Source organism: Cebus imitator, unplaced genomic scaffold (assembly GCF_001604975.1).
Source record: "Cebus imitator isolate Cc_AM_T3 unplaced genomic scaffold, Cebus_imitator-1.0 Scaffold7, whole genome shotgun sequence".
Classification (NCBI taxonomy): Eukaryota; Metazoa; Chordata; class Mammalia; order Primates; family Cebidae; genus Cebus; species Cebus imitator.
The window spans coordinates 8,234,385-8,259,120 of NW_016107322.1; the positions used below are offsets into that span (position 1 = coordinate 8,234,385).

At 34.4% G+C, this 24,736-nt stretch overlaps 1 protein-coding gene across 1 annotated transcript in view; it reads left to right on the forward strand.

Moving 5' to 3' along the window:
- ROBO2 (roundabout guidance receptor 2) overlaps window positions 1-24,736 on the forward strand; it is a 1,330,354-nt gene that overhangs the window by 129,754 nt on the left and 1,175,864 nt on the right. The gene's annotated exons all lie outside the window — the stretch shown is intronic.

Genomic DNA, 24,736 nt, shown 5'->3' on the forward strand with positions numbered 1-24,736 from the left:
GACTAAGAATTTAAGTGTTTACAATAAAGTCTAAAAGAGCAAATTAAAAGACTGAGAAATTCAGTAAATTGTGATGTTTAAGATACACTCACCTTTAATAAAATTTTATAGCTATTAAAATTTAAGTTTTATAACTAATTTTCAGTTATAAAATTTATCTCCTCTTTTAATCAAAACTCATTTCTTAGGATACTTTCTGAAATATTTAAAGTAAAAGATTTTAAATATGGCAGAAAAGAATGATGAAAATTTTAATTTATTCTATTATTTTTAAAAATGTGGGGGTCCTGCTATGTTTCCAGGCTGGTCTCAAACTCCTGCACTCAAGTGATATTCCAGCATCATCCTCTTGAGTAGCTGGGATTATAGGCAAATGTCACCACACCCTGCTCATGAAACTTTTAAACAATTGGCTTTGTGATGAAGCTATGTAACTTTAAATATTACTTACATTTGTTGAAAGTATTTCTTGTATGCATTGTTGAGCCATTCTGCTAATGAAGATCTACAAAGATAAAACACTAAAAAAAAATTCAAATTACAAGTGCTTGCATTTGAAATATATTTTTTACTTTCAATAATTTAAAAAATATTTTAAGACATTTTCAAAAAATGTGTGAGAGCATTTTCATTAGAGATAAGGTTTTAAAAATTTGTAATATATCTGTGATATGATTCATGATGGGCCAGGTTGTCCTGTGGTAGTATTCAACCACAGGATTTGAGTGGCTTTGCATCAAAGGTTAATTTGCTTCTCATTTAAATTCCACAGTGGCCACAGGTTGTTCTCCACATTGCCATTCAGGGTTCCAGGCTGCTTTAGTAGGTTGTATAAAAGCATGAAACACTAGGAAATTAACACAAAGCTCTTCAGTGCTTTCATCTGAAGGTGACGCATGTTACTTACCATACAACCCATCAGATCTATCATGTGGGCTGGTCATGTGGACTCTTCCAGTTGTAAGACAAGATGAGAATGAGGTCTCCTTGTACCCATAAGTGATGAATAACTAAATATCGATGAATACTAGCAATGTCTACTTATATATATACAAACAGCATTATTTGTTCCTGTTTTTGTAGTAGGTTAAATAGAAGCATAACCCTACTTTTGATTCTTAAAAAATACTCCAGGTACCTCTGCCACTAAATGCCACTTATCTAGAGAAGTTGAACAATTTATTTCTTTTAAATCATAAAGAAACTAACAATAATACATCTTTATTTTAAAATCATGAAAAAAGAAAAATGTGACCTCAAGAAACATTGATTGCTCCTTTCCAAGAAAATCTTATCATAGCTGTTCAATCATTAATTTCTAATAATATCCCACATTTGTCATCTATGAAATTTATTACTATAGAAGATTTCATCAAATTATGACCTAAGGTGTTATCCTTAGAATTATTTGAAATTTTGCTGTTCAAAAGCAATGGCTGTTTCTCTTCTATTAGCCACTCCAGGTGACTGGGGGACAATGAGGTGACCTCCTACTCTGCAAAGAATTTATAATTCCATTAAGCACTTCAAGACCAAGGAAAGACACTTCATAAATCATTAAATTATTATAATGCCATATGCATTTAGATTCCTAAATTGTTAGATTCAATCTCTGTTCCTCAGAAGTCAAAATAATAATTTCAGAGAGGGAAAATCATTTATGACTAAGCAAATTCTTTCCTATGGATCATAGGGTATGAAAATGAATAGAGGGAAAATGAGACAGAGGAATGCGTAATAACAAACTGCAAAAGTTCCTCTTAGCTTCAAGAAGGTTGTAATACGATCAAGAAAGAACCTGTTTACAATTTTTCCTTGAAAACCCATACCTATTATTTCTCCTTTATGTTGGGTTTATGTTGGTATGGTTAAAGTCCAAAGTTTTTTCTGGGTTTGTGTGTGTGTGTGTATGACTGAATTCTAATGTATCTAAGAATATAATTCAAAACTTGCAAAGGTTGCTCTTTCTAAATATTTCCCTCAACCCCTAATACATTGTTGACAGAATATTTTATTGTTATACTATTAAACCTAGGAAATATTAATATTACTTGTTTTTCACTTCCAGCTTATTTTTAAGAGATCATAAATTCAAATAACCCTTGTTAGTTGGTAATGTGACCTGCCAAACATGTCATGCGCATGCAATTGGCTACCTTTGAATTTTAAAAAACAGAAGGTTACCCTAATTATCCTCTAAAAAATCAATCTGTGTTTTGTAACATATGATTTAGTAGTTACTATTTGGTACTTGGTAGGAAATAGCTCCCCAATAAAAGCTTGATTCCTGAACAGAATGAATATATGAATTGACTCTACTACAGATAAAGAAAATAAGGCCTAGAGTAATAATGACCTTTGTGTGGAATTGCAGAGCCCACAAAGCGCATGAGTGCCTGTTGTCACCTGGGCCATGCTCATTTCTATGCAATTTATAAAGGACACTAAAATTGATGCAGAAGAGATGCCTTTCAGCAAATTTGGTTAATATTATTCATCTATTAATTATCTCACCCATTCATTAATTCATTCATTCACTTAAGAAACCTTTTGTGAGCACTTATTAGAAATCAAATTCTGGGAATCCTGAACTGTCAATTTCATTATTGCTATCAAAAGCAAACATCATAACAGAGTTGTTTCAAAAAAACAATTCCATTGTTCCACTGAAAAGTGAAAAGAAATACAAATAATTTGTTAGTTTTGAAAAAGTTATTAGGTCAAAACTTACTTTAAGCATAAGAAGAATAATTTTACTTTGTCAGATTGGAAAGGGGCTGGAGTTGACATCTGCCAAAAAAAAGGCATCATTGGCATAGATGGAGGTGTGTATGATGAAAACATGTAGGAAATCCAGGCATCTGCTCAACCTCAACTGAATGTAACTCTGAGATTAAAAGGTGGTTGGAGGTCAGGAGAGTATGGTGGTTAGAACACTGGGGTAAGATCAGGTTGAACACTAATTTCATCCTTTACTGACTGCTAAATTTGGACAGTAAAGGATGAAATTAACTTTCCTAAGTTCCAGTTTTTTCACTGTAAAGCTGGATTATCTTTTCCATCAAGTGTTATTCATTGGGAAGAATTAATTAAATATAATTATACAGCATTTAGCTCAGTGCCTGGCACACAAGAAGTACATATTGAATAATTTTTTTAAAAGATTGAAAAAGACTTGTTTTCACTATGACAAGAGATGTTCAACAATTTAGGAATATACATAGAACGTAAATATCATTGCTATATTATATATATATATATATATATATATATATAGAAATAAAGAAACAGTATATATTTATTTGTTTAAGTAATTTATGAAACAAGTAAAAATGATTCAACATTCTAGAAAACAATCTTGATGTAACCTTATCTTCAAACATCTACTTAAAAAAATAAATTGAGAACCTATCATTTATCTTGGACAAAATGTACTCAAAAGAATATTCGCTTGGTAGAATATTTCTGATTGGTATAAAAAGGAAAAAAATTGGTCACACTGGGTAAAATAAAGTTAAAATGTATTCTTTACTAAATGACTTATTGCAATGTTTAAGAAAAACATAAAGATACAGTGTTTCACAAATTTATTTCACCATGAAATGGTTTCATTGTAGGATATTTCATGTCATTTTTGTTGCTTAATACTTTGGAAAATTATGTCTTAGACACTTAGTGTTACACAGCTTTGTTACTTTCCAAAAATTGAACTAGAGTTAGTTTGGCACTGAGCTAGGCTTTATAAATGTTTTATTTTATCCAATGAATGTATAGCATTTGACAGCACAAAAATTAAACCACCATAGAAAAGAGATATACTGCATTTTCATTATTTGTTTTATAATGTTTCTTTTTCATATGGTGTCAGTGTTATCCATTCAATTACATTTATAATTTTCATGCTATTCTTTATTCTGAATCTTAATTTGAAAAATAAAAAGAATAAAATGTATTTTTATTGGTTCTCGTTCCAATTTCTGAAACTGAATATATAGTTAGCAATTTAAAAATTAATTATCCTCCATATATTTGCCTATTGATTCATTCCAAAATTTAGAAATTCAGCAAAGTTTATCTTTCCTCTACAGTAATCCTAGTAAATGTTATGCATTACTGTAATCCCATAAGGAGATGTAAATTTCCGTACTTTTATTGACTAGTTCTACTTTTCATACACATTCCTTTCAGAGGAAGGGAAAAATAAGGAAAGAAAACACATGGCAAGCACATAGACAGGAGTGATCTAATTCTAATATGCCAGTGTCCATGTTGACTCATAAATTCATTAAATAAATGAATATTAGTTTTTATTTGTCTGCATGTCATGTCTGCCTGTGGAGTATGTTATACCAGTGCTATTTTGGATTGATTGCTGACAGAGAAATCATTCATTATGCATGTGAGGAATGAAGTCCCAGAGACATAATTTTTTCAGCCTGACTCTATGAATATAAAAAAGGCTGGAGTTTCTATGTGCTGATAATCAGACAATACATGTCTCATTAGCATATTTAAACTACATACAACTTACAAGCATTTGTAGCATATTGATAGTTATCAATGCCTTCTTTGATGTTTAGTTATGAGAAAATGTGTTATTCAGTAAATGGACTAGTACCTAACAATAGGTGTTCCAGTCTTGCCAACTGCAATGCCATAATTTGTTCACTATTATCCTGGTGCTGGATAAATGTTGTAATTGCAAAGATAAAACTCCCATTAAACTAGGAGGGGTTATATAAGTACACTGACTTTGATAACTCAGGTAAAAAATTAATGATATTCTATCATTTTGTTCATTTTTTTATTGTCTAGGGTGGCCTTAGGAAGCTTGTAATCATGGCAGAAGGTGAAGGGGGAGCAGGCATTTCACATGGCCTGAGCAGAACAAGGCTGGTGGGTACAGGGGGGAGTGTCACATACTTTTAAACTTCAGAGCTCACAAGATCCTCACTATCAGGAAGACACCACCAAGACACGAGGGATCCGCCTGTGCTCCGAACATCTCCCACTAGGCCCTACTTCCAGCACTGGGGCTACAATTTAACATGAGATTTGGGCCAGGACAATTATCTAGTCTAGATCAACCACTGTTGTAGAAGAACAATAAAAGTATTACAACAATTATGATGAAAAAGAGAGAAAATTACTCTATCACACAATGCTTAAAAATAATATCTATGTGGCTTAAAGTTTTAAAGGTAAAAAAAGGAAGCTTTAAAGCTTTAGATAAAAGCAGAAAAATATCTTTATGACTTTTGGATAAAGAAGAAATTCTTAAGCAAGATGATATTTCTACAAGTGTTATTTAATTGAGTTTCATCTGCAAATATTTCAGAACATTTCCTTAATAAACTATCTGAAGCTTTGGGTAAACAATAAAAATTATCACCTATACTTTGAAAGACAGCATAGAACTAAGTAAACAGAAATTTGTAAAGTAAATAAATTGATAATTGTCACCCCAAATCCTAAGTCCATCCTTTCTAAATATTTTTCTTTTTGTCCCCTGTGGTACATTTGTGCCATCCTTAGTTGCTTAGACGCCTTTTTGTTGAAAAGTAACAACAGAGAGAATAAGATCAAGAACTTTAAAGTAAGCATAAAAGGGCCAGATTAAGTCCCTTCAGGTTTTTCATTCCTTTACTTAATCCTCGTTCCTCCTCCATCCACAGCCACAACCACCTCAATCACATCTAGACTCCTGAGTACACACATCGTATCTGCCATTTTTTATGTCTAGATGTGGCGCAATAGAGTCCTTTTTTTTGCTTTTCTCACACTGGCTGCATCTACTTGGAATTTTCAAAAGTGATTTTATCAAAGAATATTAGGAGAAAGAAGATAAGTACAATGCAGAAACAGAATAATAAATATTCTCAAAATGTTGATTTTTCATTCTAACATGATAAAATTTTACATTCAAGTGTAAGACTTCGGGCTTACTCACTGAGTTCTTTCTCCTCAATTTCTAACTTGAATTTTCACAGTTTAGAGCAGAAATATTCAACTTATTTTTTGATATTTTACAGTATATGAAAACTCAGTATCTATACACAAACACATGCATCTGTATTAACGTGTATATGACTAAAACAAATTATTCGCAAAATAATGTGCCACTACCATCAGTGATGCATTGAGATTTTAAATGTTAGTTATTACTAAATTTATTTTATGATACAATTATAGATTACAAAGATAAGTAGTTTTATTTTCAATAAAAAGAATAAGATATACCATAAAGGAAAATACCAGAGTACATCACAGGGAGTAAGAGGAAATATAGTGTGTTACTTTCAGCTGTACTTTGTGCATAACTGTATGTATGTGTTAAAGTGTTATGTGTTCACACTTCAGTGTGTTGTAAATTATACGTATCACTGTCAGTCATTGTCAAAAAAGCTTGTAAGTCACTGGTTAAATTTCCTTCTGAAGAAAGACCTTTTTCTTCTTTCTATCAGTTTTTAGCAATTCTTTATAATGCCACTCTTTGTCCCTGTTTTGGCAAATTTTGCACTGCCTAGCTTAAGTAAATTGGCTAATTTAGGGTTTTTTACAGCCCTAGCATCCATAGGCCCAGTCTGAACGGTGCATAGGTCCATTTACTTTACCCATCACCACATTACATGTTTGTACTGCACTTATCACAGCAGGGAAGAGGCTGTGACCAGGAATTTGGTACCATGGGAATAACATGGCCTGTATCCAAGGCTGCTCCAGCTGGGAAAACAATGAAAGCACCTAAGGCTTAATGGTATATTCAGGATCAAGGGATATGGGGTGACCTACAATTTGGGTGGGATATTGTGTACCCCTGGCCACTCAGATATGCTTGCATCCTTTCATGGTATTTGAATCTTGTATGACCTTCTTCCCTTAAAAAAGAGGAAAATTTCAGCACATACAGATAGCAGTAAATTACATTGTCCTAAAAATTCTTAAAAAGTGTTTGCCAAAAAAAAAAAAAAAAAAAAAAAAAAAGAAATAAAAAGGCTACAATTTTTATGTTGCAGCTAAACCTAGGTTCACAACTGACATTCATCATCTGTTACCTCCATCATCTATCCCAGGTTTCTTGAGTACTCTACTGGCAGTGATGGTCCTCTGGGTCTCACTTTTGGAGGAATTAGGGCATTAATGATCCCAACATTTATTCCCTGGGAATTTGAGCCCTTAGTTGTCTTTCCATTCATGGGCTGTGGTTTCTGACTGGCTCATTTAGAGTTATCACTGGGTACAAAAGCACTAAGAGTTGCCCCAGTGCCTAATCTAGGTCCTAGATACAAGACACACTCCTCCATACGCCCATCAGAAAGCCATAGGTCCTCAGCATTATCTATGACCACCTTCAACATAGTAACTCTTTCCTTTGCCTGCAGATCAGCTGGTATGAAAAACACAGAGTGGCTCACTGGTAGTTGCAATTTCCAGCTCAACAGAAACTCTTTACCATGTCGCATAGAACAGACAGCCCCTCAGTAAGAGCCTGTTTAATTTAATTCTGTTAAGTCACCAAAAATCATAGCTGTTTGTTAGTCCTTTAACAGTAATTAAATGGAATAGAAGCTTTTGATTGGAATAGGTAAGAAGAGAGACAGAGGAAGAGAAAAGGAAAAGAATAGCGGTTGGAAAGATAAATGGGCATTGACAGTGGGAAGAGACCTTGTTCTGGTGTCAAATGTGTTTCACAGTCTGGGGCCTCTCACTGTCCTAATCTAGTTATGAAGTATAGATTCAGATTTGTGATTGTTCTACGTTGTAGTAGAAGGACCTCCTAAGGAAAGGCTGAAAGCTTTTGGCACACAAAATTTCTTTCTCATCTGCAGGTTATTGATGTCTGTTATATGGTGATTGGATGAATAGTATGTGGAGACTGAAAACCTTGGAAGGGCAATACCTCTACTCCCAAATATGCAATTGACCTGAAAATGTTCTTCAGCTTTTTTATCTTAAGCACTTTCTAAGGAACAGAACAAAACCACTTCAAGGTTTAGGCCCACACTGCCAAATCCATGGACCTAGCTTCCTTTGTCTTCTCTTTCTCCTCATTCTTCCCATAAGGATTACAGCAAACCACTCTGTCTCTAGAACTCCTCTCAATACACGATAAAAATCACCCACAGCCAGTTTCATTCTACCTCAGTAAGGCTCAATGGTCCGTTAGACTCATCTCAAAAAAAGAGATTTGGACTTAAGAGTTTAAAATAAAAATAATAAAAACTCCTTTAGCCTATCTTTAGTGAAAACAAAATAACCACAATAAAAAAAATTAATTTCTCTCTGTAAATAAGGGAAAATTTAGTTTTCAAAAATATATAGTTGTTTTTTTTTTTTTTTTTTTTTTTTTTTTTTGAGACGGAGTTTCTCTCTTGTTACCCAGGCTGGAGTGCAATGGCACGATCTCGGCTCACCACAACCTCCGCCTCCTGGGTTCAGGCAATTCTCCTGCCTCAGCCTCCTGAGTAGCTGGGATTACAGGCACGCGCCACCATGCCCAGCTAATTTTTTGTATTTTTAGTAGAGACGGGGTTTCACCATGTTGACCAGGATGGTCTCGATCTCTTGCCCTCCTGATCCACCCGCCTCGGCCTCCCAAATATATAGTTTTTAAGAATTTTAGTTTTAAGCTTTCAAGAATAAACAGATATTGTAATTTAATTAAGGAATGCTGTACACATCCCCATGTATACAAATCCTTAGGTTCATCAAATTCTTTAAGCCTTTTAAAATATTATTACTCAGTATCCTATGACTCTCTTAGATAAACCATTTCTTCCACCCATCTCTATACAATACCAAGTATTATCTTCTTTATATTCTTCAGGAGTGTCTATAACTTTATTTATTTATTCATTCATTCATTTGTATCTAGTCTGTTTCTAAAAGAAAATAAACTCATCAAGAGAAGGCAGTCTATTGGTTTGGTAAACAAGTACATGAATTCCTAATGCCTAGCTTAATGTTTGACACGCAGAATAACTCAAGAAATATTTAGTACATAGATCATAATTGTTGTATTTTTGTTGAGGCGTAAGAACAAAGGGTATTGAAGATAGAAGACATCTACAGGAACTGGTTTCCCTTTTTATTAGGGTCTATCCAGATATCTTAAGATTCTACTGGGAGGATTTATGTTAGTCAAAAGTATATATGAATGCATATATATGTATTATGAGTTATGTTAAAAAGTACATTTCACATTTTATTATTTGACCAATTAGAGAAGAAACACTGTGAATATTACAATTTAGTGTATAATAAAAAATAGTTTAAAGTTTGAAATCAATTGGGATCTATGATAAAGCATTTTATACCCACCCATCCCATAATCCATTGTATTTTGCTTTTTTGAGATTTTTGATTTATTACTGAGGCACTGGATGATTAAATCAGAAAAATGACAGATGATAAGAAATTATTTGAAATTTTAAAATTGCGGCAGATTATCCACACAGTGGATAATCTACAGGTGGATAATTGAGAGTTGACTGAAGATAAATGTTTCTAATTTTCATGGTGTCTTTGAGAAAATAGCACTTCTGCTATTCATCAGATAGAAGAACCATCATTTTAATATGATTTCTGTATGTCATCATATTTTCCCAGTTTACTTAACTGGAGGAATGTCCATCATTATGAAGATGTATTGTTTGGATGGCTTGGTGTATCATTGTCACACTCTTAACCTTCAAATATTGTGAAGACCACTGCCTGACGAAGGGAGATTGAAATCAAGACTTTTTAATTACTCTTATTTTGGTACATAAGTGAGGAGGTTTTGCTTTGATAAGCAAAAAAAAAAAAAAAAAAAAAAAAAAACTTGCCTTGTTCCCTACCATAGATTTTCTCCTTTCTCACTCTATGCTCTTTACTCTGATACCAGTTAAAATATCTAAAATATGCGTGTGTGTGTGTGCATGCACACATGTGTGTAATATTGTCTAAAACATATATAGGCTTTATGTATAAAATGTGCATATTTAAAAAATCTTGCAATAAAATATTGCATGCACAATAATGATTCTGAACCATTGAATAGGTCTTAGAACACTGAACTGTATACCTACATATAATATCACTCATCTTTATCTTAGCATGGTAGAAAATCATATCCTGACTAAGCATTTACAATATTAATTCATTTGTTGTCAGGAAGAAGTAGTAATACCTAGGCTTCATCATTCTATTTGCTTTTATAAACTAAATTAATAATTAATTTAAGCCTTGTATTACCTGCATTAATCTTATTACAAGTGTTTCATGCCACTTTCAAAATAAAGTATGTTAACACTCATAAAGTACAAGCTTTTAGCAAGATCAAACATACTATTCATTTTTTTTATTCAGCAGAAAAATTGTATGCAATTCTTTAAATCATGGAAATGATTTAAAGAGGAAACATATGAATGTATGATGGTGTACAATGAAACACTTGTTGCTCATAAATATTAACTGATACCAATATTTTTATTTATATTCCTTATGATTCTTTCATGTAAGCTTCTGGAGACTATTTTTTGGTGACCCATCATTTCCAATTAGAAAGCTCTGGCTAGCCTTCAGCATGTTTCATTTTGAGAATGTGTGTCTCAGATATGCAGGTTATATTGCTGACACTGAATTTTGCATATTCAGAACATTAGGGACGCTCTATAACAACTAATCTTTAGATATATAAGGTCCTTTCTCATTGTCCATCAGCCACTAAATTCACAGTATTGCACCCCTGTCATCATTGACTATCATGAAATTAAATTTGCTTTAACTCTAAGCTTCATATATGTACGAATATGAATTTGTTTCTGTTTAGAAAACAAGCATCATGCTGAGATGTCATGATAACATTTTATTAGATAAAATTTTAGGACAGTTATGAACCATTAATAGTTGCAGGATAGCTGAAAAACAACATACTACTCAATGTAATTGTGTTCTAAAAAAAAGGACCAAAATGGGCTGGATATGGTGGCTCACATCTGTAATCCCAGCAGTTTGGGAGGCCAAGGTGGGCAGATCATGAGGTCAATAGATGGAGACCAGCCTGGCCAACATGGTGTAACCCGTCTCTACTAAAAATACAAAAATTAGCTGGATATGGTGGTACATGCCTGTAATCCCAGCTACTCAGTAGGCTGAAGTCAGAGAATCACTTGAACCTGGGAGGTGGAGGTTGCAATGAGCCAACATTGCACCACTGCACTCCAGCCTGAGCGACAGAGGGAGACTCCATCTCAAAAANAAAAAAAAAAAAAAAAAAAAGGACCAAAACAATGAATATACTTTATATGTTTATATTTAGTAATATGTAAATATCAAGAAAAACTTGTGTTAGATCTCTAAATCTTACCATTTTTTAAGCAAGACGTTGGATGGCAGATAAAAAATGAAGAGGCACTAGACTTGTTCTTTATTTTTAAAGATAATAATGCAGCCATTATTGGTTTCTAATTTTAAGACAACCAAAATTAATTATTATTTTTAAAAGCTCATGATTACTGTATAAAATGTGTTTCTTACAGAAAGTTAAGAAAAAAATACCAACATTTAGATATCCAAAGTTATGCCAGTATTCCTTTCCATGTTTTTATCATGTAAATAACGTATCAAGTAATAAAATACGTTTAGAAATGTGGCAGAAAGAGGCGATGCTCATCAAATATTTCATGTGTCTCCTATATCCCCAGTTCTCCCTTGATGTCAAGTCAGAAGCATGTGACTAGTTTTGGTGGAAAGACCATTAGAAGTCACATGTGCCATTTCTGAACCAGACAAGTTAACAGCCAGCTTGTGTTCTCCATTCCTCTGTTCCTCTCCAGCAGTGACCCTGACAGCCATATGTTCTATCTAGTTTGTGTCATTACATAATGGAGGAAGTAAACATGAAGTATATTGGGCTTTGTGTGGATTAGTGAGAAAAATAGAACAACCTTTTTTCAGGTATTAAAATATTAAAATTGGGCTGGGCATGGTGGCTCATGCCTATCATCCCAGCACTTTGGGAGGCTGAGGCGGGTGGATCACGAGGTCAAGAGATTGAGACCATCCTGGTCAACATGGTGAAACCCTGTCTCTACTACAAATACAAAAATTAGCTGGGCATGATGCGCACCTGTAGTCTCAGCTACTCGGGAGGCTGAGGCAGGAGAATTGCTTGAACCCAGGAGGCGGAGGTTGCGGTTAGCCAAGATCGCGCCATTGCACTCCAGCCTGGGTAACAAGGGTGAAACTCCATCTCAAAAAATAAATAAATAAATAAATAAATAAAATAAAATATTAAAATTAGGCTATTGTAACTAGTAGTGAATAGAGAAATTGTGGTATAGGTTAATGTTAATAATGTTTGATAAGGATTTTTCTCAAGTGATAGCATGTTGCACTTAAGAGTTTTTTAGACTCTATGTTTACAATATTTTGAGCATTCAATAGCAATGTATTTGAGGTATCACAAGTAGTCTTTAAAAAAACATATGTTTTGTTAAATATGACTTAGCTCAAAGAGGAATAAAATACCAAGGTATATCCCTGACAGTTTTTAGCAAAAAAAAATAATGATAGAAATTATCATTTACAACAGCCCCTAATATACCAATCTCTGTGTTAAAATCATCATTTAAATTGTGAATTACTCATTAAATCCTCACATATTCCTTCCATACAGAAATTGTTATTGCCTCTATTTGGGATGTGAAGAGTTATAGCCTGAAAAGGGTTAAGTACATTGTTCAAAGCTACATTGGATAGCAATTGGCAAAGTGAGGATTCAAATATGGGAATTGACTCCATTGTTAGCACTTGAAACAACTACGTTTGACATTGCAAACAATAAAGCTATACTTTATATGGACACTGGCAATTAATTATCCTGTCTCCTGTTTATTCATTGCCTCTTTTCACTTAGAACCTTTCCATCAACCTTAAAGCACACTCTCCCAACATTGCAAAAGCAATGAAAGGATACAATAACAACAAGATTTTTCTTACTCAACTTTTTCCCCTCCCCTTTATAGCCACACATCTGAAAAGAGCCTCAGTCTTTCTCTCTCCACCTTTTAAAGTCTGACTCAGTTCTTACCTTTTTCCAATGTGGCCTTTGTCCTTATTATTTAACAAATATTTTCCTGCCATGTTCAACATTTAATCATACCTCTCCTTATGTCTCAGCATCACTTGTGTAGGTAACACCCTTCTCCCTGAAAATCTCTTCCCTTTACTGACAGCCCATGTACTTTGTTTTTCTCTCCCATGTCCTAACTTGTTCTATTTGTCATTCAGTATTGGATTTCCTCAAAACTCAAGTTTAAACCTTTTTTCTCACCATTCACCCTCTACCTAGACAAGCTTATATCTACAGCTTCAGCTGCCACCATACATTGCTGTCTTTAGCCACATTCTACTTTTTGTAATATTCAAGTTCCTACATGACATCTCCTTTTTATTTCTAAGGGGAATCTCTGCCTCATCATATGCCAAACAGAACTCATCGTCATCTGCCCTTACAAATTGCTATCAACCTTGATCCTGTTGCATGTACCTGGGCCCAGAAGTCATTTTATTTACTTCTTTATTAATTAATTAAGTAAATAAATAAGTGAAATGTACTGCTTATTCCCCTACCCCACAGTCAAATGGCCATCATTTTTTATATTACCATAAAATGTATTTTGAATCTGTCTGCTCTTAGTCTCCCTAATTTAGCTGAAGATGACAATGACAACAATGATGATGATGACAGTAATGAGGATGATGATTGCTAATATGTATTGACTTATTGACTACTAATATATGTCAGGTGCTGTAATGTTCTTACTGTAATAAACTACTCACCAGTATCCCCATATTAACTCTGGTCATGCCTCAATTTGTCCTCTGCACTAAAGCCAGAATGATACAGTGGAGAGAAAAAAACTGGTGTCAAACTGCTTCCAAAACCCATTTGATGAGTTCCACGACCTATTAGAAGAAATGCAAACTCTATTAAAAGGCTGGCAAGGATTATAAGATTTTACCCCTACCTACTTGCTTGAGGCCTAACTTATACTCTCCACCCACATCTCTCTCTTTGCTATAGCTCTTGTCCCTTTCCTTTTAATTTCCTGAATGTGTCATTCACCCTGTGTTTATTGTTTTTTTTTCTTTTTACAATGTAGAATGACTGTTCTCACTGGTTCAGCTAACTACACAGCATCTTTGAGATCCCTCTAGTTAGTCACAGAATTCTCTACCTACTTTCTTCTCCCCACCCAGGGCTTAATCTGCTTCTGCTGGCTTCTTTTCCTCTACACTAATAACCTCAGTGATTTTAGGAGATGATGTAATTAAATTTTATCCTCTCTTACTATACTGTAAGATCCTTGAGATCCAGTAAACTTTCTTCTTTTTGCTTACCTTTCTCACAGATATCAGGATTCAATACACATCTGATAAATGAGTAAAGAAAAAAGAAGTAAAATATACTATTTTGCAAGTCAGCTTAAACCCTTACTTTTGCTTACTATTCTTTCTACACACAGATGCTGTGAGAGGTCAAGGCATCAGGTCCTGCAAATTATATGTCTTATTATCTCTTAGATCAGTTCCATTCCATTGTCTTACATTCAAATCCTCATCAAATTTATCCAGGTTTCTGCAATAACTAGTATGGCTGCCTTTGAAGTCTTTCTTTGTTTCATCATTGGTATCCCAACTGGAGTGATTTTCCTAAATGCAGTCCAGATTTAAAATTGTTAAGTGGATTATATTTCAGTTACACACTGCTATGAAGCAGATCTCTCTAAAACTTAGTGACCAAGAACAAAGATTTATTATTTCTCATCATCCCAAGCGTTGACAAAGCTCTTCTGGTCAGTTGTTGCTTGGGATTCTTTTTGGGGTTGCAGTTAGATGTTGACCAGGATTACAGACATCTGAAGGCTTCAGTAAGTTGTACAACCCAAAATGGCTCACATATGACTCACTGCTGTGGCTGGGAGCTTAGCTTGGGTTGTCTACTGAAGGCTCTCCACATGACTTGGACTTCTCATACCATAGCTTCTGGGTTCTAAGAAGAAGCATATCAAGAACCACTTCAAGAGGCTGAGGTAGAAGCCATAAAATTTCTTGACAATGCAACCTTAGAAGAAACATGTTTCTTTTGACTTTCACTGTATTTTTTTTGGTTAAAAGTGAACCACTGGATCTGCTCATAATAATACTGAGAGTTATGGTTCTTTCAGGGGCTATCTTTGGAGACTAACTGCTACAAAGCACGTTACTTCACATAACATACATCAATGGCATTTCCTATACCTGTAGTCTTACCTTTGACCCCATTCCAAGCCCATTTATTTATACGTACGCTTTGCTGAGTGCATTAATTTCCTGAATATAGGAATAATGTAGTTTGAGGCCACCATAAAACTTTCTTACATGTTCTTCTACAAGAAGTTTTGTATTTGTTTTTTATTTGCTAGCTTTTTCTAACCTTATTCATTCTTTAACATATATATATGGAGGCTGTCATTCTTTATGGGAAGACTCTCTAACAGTCTTCCAGCTGTTTTCTATTCCTGTTGCAACATGTGAATCCCTGTATCATTGGCTACTGTAATCATTTAAAATTACTTGAGGGCAGCAACCAGTTTATTAGCCAATTTTATATGAAGAAGGCATGGCAGGTAACAGAGCAAGAAATAAATCCTTACTGAATAACTGGATAAGAATAGGCACTTATTTTGCTGCTAGAATAGACACATTTTTAGAGATGTTTCTGGTAGTTTTAATTTCCAGTCTTTCACAGTATATGTATCCCTTCATTTTATGAGCCTATATTCTTTCTGAATGGTTCAACAGTAAGCTTTGAATTACACATAAAGTACAAGGGAAGTCTGATAACTCTCTATAACACACTGCCTTGATTGCCTGACATAAAGGCTCTTCTGTATAATTCCAATAAAGATATTTAAAACTGAAGGCTGTGATTCTTCACAAGGTTTGGTGACACTCTATATCATTACATGCAAAATGGAAGTTTTTACATAATATTCAAAAATTCTTAAAGCAAACCTATGTTCAATTTATGCAATATAATTCTCATCAAATTGAGTGTCTAAAAGTATAACATTTGTATTAGTCCATTCTCATGCTGCTATAAAGAACTGCCTAAGACTGGATAATTTATAAATGAAAGAGGTTTAATTGACTCACAGTTCTGCAGAACTGGGAAGGCCTCAGGAAACTTACAATCATGGCAGAAGGGGAAACAGATACATCTTTCTTCACATGGTGGAAGGAAGATGTGCTTAGCAAAGGGGGAAAAGCCTATCAGATCTCATGAGAACTCATTCGCTACCATGAGAAAAGCATGGAGGTAACCGCCCCCATGATTCAATTACCTTCCATCATATCCTTCCTGCATGTGGGGTTATGGGAACTACAATTTAAGATGAGATTTAAGTTGGTACACAGCCAAACCATTTTACCATTTTTCTGTGCTTTGATACGGGGTGTGTGGTTTGATACATATGTATCACTTCTTTCATAACACTGCAGCCACATTTCCTACCATCAAAGTGACAGAAAAAAATATGCAACATGTATTCAGAAAATATAGAAATGATTATTTTCTATTTGGTTTTTATTGTAATACGGCACTATTTAAAATGGTATATGTTTATATATATAGTCTCAAACATTTTTGTTGTTTTTAAAATTCAATAGCTTATGAGTTTTTAATTTCACTTATACTAAAAGAAGTAGCATTGAATAGTGAATTTTAAAATAGATAATATTATTAAGAAAAACAGAGGTGCAGATTTATAAAAGAAATTTGTTACACAAATGAATGCCAACTACACTTCTCATCTTACTCTCTATACGTGATACATTAATAATAAAAATTGGACTTTGTGTGTTTCTCCAGCCACTACATTGATTTTAAAAATTGCTTTTAGGTAGCATAAGTCAATTGCTTTATAACACTATTAGTGAAGTAATTTATGATTATTTCCTTTGAATAGCATTAATCTTTTTTTAACCTACTTGAGAGAAAAATTAATTTTAAATGTTTAAATATCACATATTTTTTGTCACATAATCTCTTTAAAATGCTTCAATATAATTCGTCTTATATGGAAAAACAAAGGTGATTGAAAGGCATCAGATTAAGGTCACAGGTCAGTGTACAAGCAAAATAGAGCTTGGCTACCCAATGATTTCCTGTTATTAAGCCAATAAATCAGAGAGATGTTGATAGATGTGATCACTGGGACAGCATGTCATTCTCATGAAAAAAGTGCTGAACAGACAGAGGTGATCAATGCTGTCAGTGTCTTGAAAATAAAAATTTTAAAAAGATCAAAGAATTGAGAAGAATATCAGTGGTGTTTACACATCCAAATATGTAATTTTTTTATGATTTAACTTAAAAGAGGGCTCCATAAGGCATCATAATCAACAAAGCTGAGGAATTGTCAAAATGAATGCAATTTGTTCTAAAGGAGTACACATCAACACTCTACATCTATCCAGACTGACTCCCACGGGCATTTGAAGTTCATTCCAGGCTTCCAGTCTTTTTGAGTTGTTTTCTTCTATGTGTAATACGACTTGCTGTCAGCTCCTCATATTCTATTTCTGCCCTGTATCTTCAGGCCTTGATCAGGTTCTGCCTCTTTTGAGTTTTTACCTGAGTGCCCCAACTCAACAAGCCCCTCATCTTTGAGCCAATAAAACAATGTCATTTAGTACAATTCATTTTGACATGTAATGGATTCACACCTACATGATTATTTAACAAGGTATTTTTGCTTTCGACAAGTATGTTCTGAATACCTTTCTCTTAGACTCTTGTAATAAATAAATAGAATAGAATTTCTGTCTATAAAGATTTACATTCTAGTGAATGATTTATAAGTTTTGGAGGTCAGCATTTCCTTCAAGAATCTGACTAGAACGATAGCCACTTTCACCAGAAATAAATATATTCACATAAAACTTACTGTAGAAAATCAGGTGAGGCAATCATGGAAGGGGATAGAGGTGATGCCTTCCAGGTAACATTTGTAATAGTTTTGTAAAAATAATAGCCTCTTTTTCAATTAAAGAATGGTGAATGATATTTAAGGAGATATAAAAAGCAACACAGGCAAACGGAAGAAATGTGAAAAAGAACGTGACATTGAAGAAATGTTAAATGTTTTCATGTGGCAAGAGAAGCTATGAATGCAGGTTGTAGATATAAGTTAGAGCAAAGTGCAGATGGTCCTGTTTACTTGCTAAAATGTCTAGCTTGTTGGGGATTAGATGTTTTCCTAAGAAGAATATTATTTTTTCACACTCTAAGGATTTAACCTTGTTTTTCTGTATCTTTAACTAACTTGAAGCATCTCATGTGTAGTGTTTTGCAAATATTAGATATTTAATTGATAATTGACTAAGAAAGAATGGGAGAAAAGAAAGAAGGTTATAGAGTAAGTTCATCTGTAGAGCTCTGAAAAAGATAAAGAGATAACTGAATTACAAATACTATACAAGGTTGATTATATGTTAAGTATAGATTATTTTAATAGTATGATAATTTCATGCAATTTTATAGGAAGTTCTGTAAGTGACAATACTTTTCTTGTAACAGCAACTTAGTTTTGTTAATGCCACTAAAGAGGAAACCGTAAATATTGTAACTACAGAGCACTAAATTAATCTTAGTTAAATGATACATTATTTTATACTAGTAAACTATTTAGATTATAATTTTCATGAGGACATGGACTATGTCTGCTTCATTCACTTAACTTCTAACTAACTTTCTACATATTTTAAACAATAGAATACACAGAATGGATCATTTACTTCACAAATATTTATTAAGAGATTACTAAGTGCCAGGCCACACTCTAAGTGCTAGAAAAGTAGCAAAACCAAAAAAAAAAAAAAAATAGCTTTTCTCAAGGAGCATATATTCTAGAAAAGGAACATGACATTAAGTAAACATTCAAATATATAGTATGTGAGATAGTGACTGTGCCATGAAAAATCATATGTGTCAGTTGGACATTGTCACAAAAATACTATATAACAATCACTAAAATTTCAGCTGTGCCCTACAGCAATAAACCTCTATTTAGCTCAAGTGTCCAGAATCAGCTAAAGATCAGCTGAAGTTTGAATTAGGTGGCTCCATAGATCTCAACTAGGCTCTCTCTTGGATCTGTAGATTAGAAATGACTAAACTGGGCTAGGCTAAACTAAGATGGTTAGGCTGGGCTTCCTCTGCTTCACATTTCTCTCATCTTCCTCTTAGAATCAACAGGCTATGGGCATGTCCTTCTCATGGCAATGTCAGAAATGCGAGATAAAAAGCCTAACCATATGGTGCTTTGAAAGCTCTACTTTCGTCATCAGCCTGAACAAGTAAAAGGCTAAGGAATGGAGAGTACAGTTTGCCCACCAAGACAGAAAGATAGGGAGTTAATATTTTTAGACACTAGCTAGTGTACCATATGATATGGCACAAGGAAGAAAAGGGTAATGTGAGATGATAGTTTAAATAGCGTATGCAGGACCAGGTTCAATAATAAGGTAACATTTGACCACAGAAAAAAATAAAATAGAGAGTAAAGCATGGAAATATCTGTGATTAAAAGGTTTAAAGCAGAAGGAATAGTAATGTCAAAGGCTTTAAAGTAGGAGCATGCTTGGACTGTTCAGGAACTGCTAGAAAACAAGTAGAGCCAGATTTGAATGAGTATGAAGTGGAAAGAGAGACAAAGACGTCAGGAGAGATACTCACCAGATTATGGGCAGCCTTGGTGAGGATGCTGGAATTTAATCTGAGCGAGATGGAAAGCCAGAAAATATTTTGACAAAACAAATTTACATTATCTGACTTATACTTTAAAAGGATCACTCTGCCAATGGGCTTTGGAATCTTTTGAATTAAATATATTCCCTCATTAAAAAAAAAAGAGAAAATCTAAACTAGGTAGCAAATATTTACCATGTGTTACTTATACTTGAACCCACTAGTATTCTTCAAATATCTCTTTCATAAATATTTGTCTATACAACTAGTTCCAAAATTTTTACTGATTTTATTCTAAGATGTGACACAGTAACTTAAATGAGAAAATTCAAGAGACGGTTCATTATAATGTTAGACGTGAGATTCCCAAAGAGCATCACTATTAGGTCAAGTACTAGAATTCTGTTAATCCCCTCAGAGGGTTAAAGGAAGAGTATTCCCACATGACTCTTCTGTCAACTTTGCCTTGGCCAGGCATGGTGTAATCTCTGCACTTTGGGAGGCTGAGGCAGGCAGATCACTTGAGCAGGAGTTCAAGGCCAGCCTGGCCAACATGGTGAAACCCCATCTCTATTGAAAATACAAAAATTCGCCAGGTGTGGTGGCAGGGGCCTGTAATGCAAGCTACTAGGGAGGCTGAGACAGGAGAATTGCTTAAACCCCTGAAGCAGAGGTTTCAGTGAGCCGAGATCGTGCCACTGCACGTTGGGCAACAGAGCAAGATTCCATCTCAAAACAAAACAAAACAAAACAAAACTTTGCCTTATCCGAGACCCTTTTTATTTTTTAGATTTATTAGTCTTTAAGTCTTTAAAAGCTATTCCTCAGTGTTCCTCTTGCCCTTTTTCCTAAGTCTAGACTGGAGCTTTTAGCCCTGAAGTAATTGCTTGTGACATTGTTGTGCACAATTCAGCAGTGCTCAAGCAATTTTTCTCTTCCCGTTTTGGATTGTGGTGGATTTGTGCCTGGCAGCTGAGGGGTAGAATACTCACTACATAGATCCATCCACCTTCCTCTCTGATCATGTAAGAAGAAACACCTGTCTATTGAAACAGTTCTCTTTTTATTGAGAGAATCATGACATCTCTACTTACTTGTGGGACAGAACTTTGGGCTGCTGCTTATTTGAAGAAATATCTCATGGATAAAATTTAGTCACTCCTCTGTTCCTGTTCTGTACCACTGTTTAACCCAGGGTGACTGGGAGATGCGGTGGCCTTTTCTACCACTATTGGCATGAATCCGCAATCCCAGGCTGTAAGGGTCTATTTTCAGTTGAACAGAGCGCTATCAGTCAGGCTGAGCTACTTTAAAACTTTAGAAATGACCTGATGTATCAAAGAGCCATACTCCCAAGGTATATTTACCAAAGGAGATTTGGTCACACCTCATATATGTTCTTGGGAAAAAAAAATTGAAAAAAAAACTGACTTTACAGAACATTTCTGGAGGCAGCAAACTCCAGGTGATATCTATAATGTAAATGAATGGTGCCCAGTGGCATTGTGTTGTAGTTCAAATGATACCATCAAAACAACATGGGCTTTACTGTCAGGCAGTACCAGGTTCATATTCTGGCTTCATGGCTTACTGGACATGACCTATAACTTCAGTCAAACTGTTCAGCCTCAGCTGCAAAATGCAAATGATCACATCTACTCCATGAAGAGGTCCATGAATATAAACTACAGTAATCACGCACAGCTTCTTTTTCCATAGTTGTAAAATTAGTTCTCAATAAAGGTAAATCCTTCTGCCACTGATCTTATAAATATTAACCAACACCTCTATGTTTGTAAAAGGATGATGGGTAGAATTCTTTCACATTCAGTTAGACTAGGAGTTGAAAGATTAAAAGAGCATATTTTTCTCACGAATCTGTCACTTAGGAATGTTAATAAGCATCATTCATTCCAAATTATAAATCAGATGATTATAAGTATTTTTGTGATTAAACAGCACCCTATTCCATGTCTAGCTCATGAAACGATACTCAAAGCATGAGAACATGACGGTTACAATTCTATAAAAATAACAAACTTAAGGCCTGCAACAAAATACAGTATTTAAATGTTGTATATGAAATCATAGGGAATGATAAAATTAATATTTCTCTCATTTAAAAGATGAAAGCCATTATACCTCTAGTATCTGTGATAAGTGTATTTAAAACTATCTTAATAACATACCCATTTTAAAAAAATTTTAAAAAGTAAGCTCTCACTGCTCTTGATTTTTATTTTGAAATTGACACCTTTTGCTGCTGCTCAAATTTATCCACAGTCTTCAAACTTCTAGACTCTAATTCTCTTCCTTCCTTGTCTTTGGTTACATATAGTTTAATCAAACACCCATCTTCCTGCTGTTCCTTATGTCCTACTACTAAAAAAAAAAATCTCCACAGGCTTTAAAAACCTTTTTTCTGTAAATTCTTCCATTCCTTTCCACAGTTTTTGGCAGAAACCAATGAAGGAATTTATAAATACATAGTGCAATACATTTAGCAATTTTCTTCTTACAATGAATGTCATTTCTCCATTCAAAAGACTTCTCAGACTTTCCCCAAGTTAATCCCTCCAATCAGATAAGTAGGTGCTCCTTCTAAATGGACTAGCAATTTATAGTAAATGGTCCCTTAACAATAATTACATAGATCCAGGTATTAGTGGATTAAATGTGCATTAAACGGTTACATACTAACAAACATTTATTTAACATCACACACTTTTTTTTCTTTCTTTCTTTTTTTCTTTAAGAGATGTGCTCACTCTGTCAGCTAGGCTGGAGTGCAGTGGCACGATTATGGCTCACTGCAGCCTTGAATTTCTGGGCTCGAATAGTCCTCCCATCTTAGCCTCCCAAGTAGCTGGGATGAGAACCATGCCACCTCATCTGACTAACTTACTTTTTGTAGAGTTGGGGTCTCATTATGTTGCCCAAGCTGGCCTCTGGCCTCAATGGATCTTCTTGCCTTCGCCTTCCAATACCCTGAGATTGCAGGTGTGAACCATCACATCCACCTTAACTTCAGACATTTTTAACTAGAAAGTTCCTTTAAAACACAGATATAGTAACTTCAATACCATGGTGTCTTTGTAGCATGGAACATGGCCTCTGCTGCATTAAGATGACCTGGTTGTCACCTGCCTTTGTAGACATCAGACAATCCTTTCACACATCTTAATAAACTATTTTGAAGGTTCACAACATAGCATTTCCCTTAGAAATACCATGTGCAAAAGCAATATAGGTTTTTTAATGGTATTCATGAAGCTCAATTTTAGTAGATGCTGGGAATTCTATAATGTTACAAAATGGTTCATAAAATATTGCCATCTGCTATACCAAGTAACAGTTCGTTTTTACTAGTTTTAAAATGGCTGTGCTTTTATGTGTTTGGATTTTTGCCTAAACTTCAAGTTCCCTCTGAAAGTTCCTTCTGACCTCTGCCTGAGGAAATGTGAAAATCTGCCTCTCCTATCTTGTTTTATAAGCTTCAGTGAGAGAATGTAAATGGACTAAATACATTCTGCAAAATTTTACCATAAAAATATTTCACATGCTGCCTGCGTGGCTGGTTCTGTTTATAATATTTCCAGCTTATACTGAAGTAACCACTTGTAAAAGGAATTACCCCAAGTACTAGTGCTGAAAGCAAACATTCATAGAGCAGTGTACAGTCAGCATACATAAAGCCTTTTATTACAACTGAGGAAAATTTTTGCAAAATAAGTGATCCCAACAGAAAATACAGGATGGAATATAAGATTCAGATTTGAAAATTATTGAATCCAACTACTTGCTAAGTGATGAATCTGAGACTTAGAGAAGTCTTTAGTGATTTGCCCAGGTTCTCACCTTTAGGAACAGACAGTGTTCAACTTTGGATAAAATGTCTTTGGTAGAAGTCAGGTCTTAAAAGAGTTTGCCGTTAAGTAACTGTACATATGCACTCTGTTGTTCTCAATTGTTTAGACATTGGCTGAAAGCAGCAAATGAGTGAATAAAATTGGTAATTAGTGATTGGATGATATTTATTGGACAAAGCCAAAATAAAGAACAACAAAATACAAAGTATTTTCTTAAATAAAATAAGGAGAGAAGAAGGAAGATGAAAAGGAGCTGAAAAAGAGGAAGAAAGAAAAAAGGAGAAAGTAAAAAAGGAGATAATGAGGCATCAGCATCATAAGTATTAATTTATTCAGATTATCATTTGATACAATTGTCAATTCTTCTTGTTTCTATTTCTGAATATCTAATTAAATGATTACACATTCACTTTTCTTCCTCACTCTCTTAGAATAGTGATATCCTCTTCATGTAAATTCCGAGGATACTCCTCTTTAAGAAAATGTGCTTTGCACCTGTAATGAATTTTGAAAATCAGTCCTGCTGATGACCTCTGGTTGAATGAGCCCTGGGATTCCTCCGGTTCACTGCTTTTCTGTTTCTTAATTTTCTCATATAGACTTCTAAGGAGAACAGTGTCATATATTTACCTAAAATGCAAGCTTTCTTTGTCATGTAAGAGGTTGTCTTAGTCGGTTTGGGTTGCTTTAACAAGAATACTATAAACTGAGAGGCTTATAAACAACAGGAACATTTTTCTTATAAATCTAAAGGCTGGGAAATCCAAGATCAAGGCACTGGTATGTTCAGTGTCTGGTGAGGGCTCGTGTATTGATTCATAAACAGTGCCTGCCAGCTGGGTCTTCCCACGGTAGAAGAGGTAAGTCGGTTCTCTGGGGTCTCTTTTATAAGGTCTTATCCCAATAACCTTCTAAAGGTACCACCTCCTACTACCAACATCTTGAAGTTTAGAATTTGCACATAAGCATTTTGGGTGGACCCAAACATTCAGATTATAGCAAAGATAATATTTTTCACCTTATAAAAATATAAATATCCTACTGAAACATTCTCAATAAGAACAGATGTTTAGGCAGATTTATTGGT